The 1,188-nt window shown below is 37.8% G+C and overlaps 1 protein-coding gene across 1 annotated transcript in view; it reads right to left on the bottom strand.

Annotated features, from left to right (window-relative positions):
- LOC116852879 (programmed cell death 6-interacting protein) overlaps positions 1–1,188 on the bottom strand; it is a 48,145-nt gene that overhangs the window by 36,961 nt on the left and 9,996 nt on the right. The window lies entirely within an intron of this gene.

Raw genomic sequence — 1,188 nt, 5'->3', positions numbered from 1 at the left:
AACGTCCTCGGGCTTCGTGTAGCGTTTCGCGAACGGTATCGTCTCACGAGGAGCGTTATCGTTGCGAGCTTCTATCGCGTACCGAATATCGGGACGAGCGAGAGTCCCCTTAATAAACGTCATTTCTATTGTCGATATCGAGTCAAGTGATTTCGCCTTCTCCTAACCCATCGCGTCTCCGACTTTAATTTAATAAGAGCTACCGGTTCCGACGGTTCCGGGACGCGCGTTTTTTTCGGTAATAATTATCGACGCGTTTTTCGAGGTGGTGCGGCCTTCCCGTACCTGGCGCCGAACTATCGCGGATATCTTAGTGGCGTGTCCGGGAGCCGACGGCAATTTGCCGACGCGGCTAACGGGCGACTGTTTGCCGTCGCTCGCGACATTCCGTTCGCGAGTATCGTCGCAGTGTTTACTGGAAGAATACTCAATAAACATCAATTTTAAAAATAACGTTACATCAATATATTGTAATATATATACTCGCTCAACAATATAACTGTTACATACATGTGTTATATATAATAACACTCACATTTTTAAATAAAAAATTATAATATTGATGTAGCGTTACTGTGTTTGTTGATATTTCCCAGATAGTACGATAAATTGTTTAAGTGGTTCTAATATTAAAATATAAAGTTTTCTCCTTTCTGATATCAATCTGAGCACAGATTGCTATGAAAATAGTATGTACAAATAATATCATGTGTTGTATGAGTACCTTGTTTTCACCAAACTCTATAACTTTTTACGAATACTTTTATTTAAAAAGTATTCGTAAAAAACGAATTCTCCTTTTGTTTATATTTCTTTCTTTCTTTTTTCCTTTTCCTTTATTTTCGGTACTCATACAGTACATGATATCATTTAAACGTACTATTTTCATAGCAATCTGTACTCAAATTGACGTCAGAAAGGAGAACACTTTAGGAACAATTAATGAATTCATCGTGTTTACATTTACAAACACAGTAACGCTACATCATATATACAGGGTGTTCGGAAAGTACCGGGACGCCCGAATATCAGGAAAAATATAAGTTTTACAAAAAAATGTTTCAGACAAAAGTTGTGGCGTTTAAAAAGATGTATTTACTGATCACATCAGTTTGACCTTGGGTTGCGTAGCGAAGGTCAGGTCAAGGTCACATTAATTTTTTTAAATGGAACACCCCATTTTTCATT

The sequence above is a fragment of the Odontomachus brunneus genome, unplaced genomic scaffold, assembly GCF_010583005.1.
Source record: "Odontomachus brunneus isolate Ranch 3 - 2012 unplaced genomic scaffold, Obru_v1 Obru_scaffold_260, whole genome shotgun sequence".
NCBI classification, from domain to species: Eukaryota; Metazoa; Arthropoda; class Insecta; order Hymenoptera; family Formicidae; genus Odontomachus; species Odontomachus brunneus.
The sequence above is the reverse complement of the archived record's forward strand: the minus strand, read 5'-3'. Positions and strand labels throughout refer to the sequence as shown.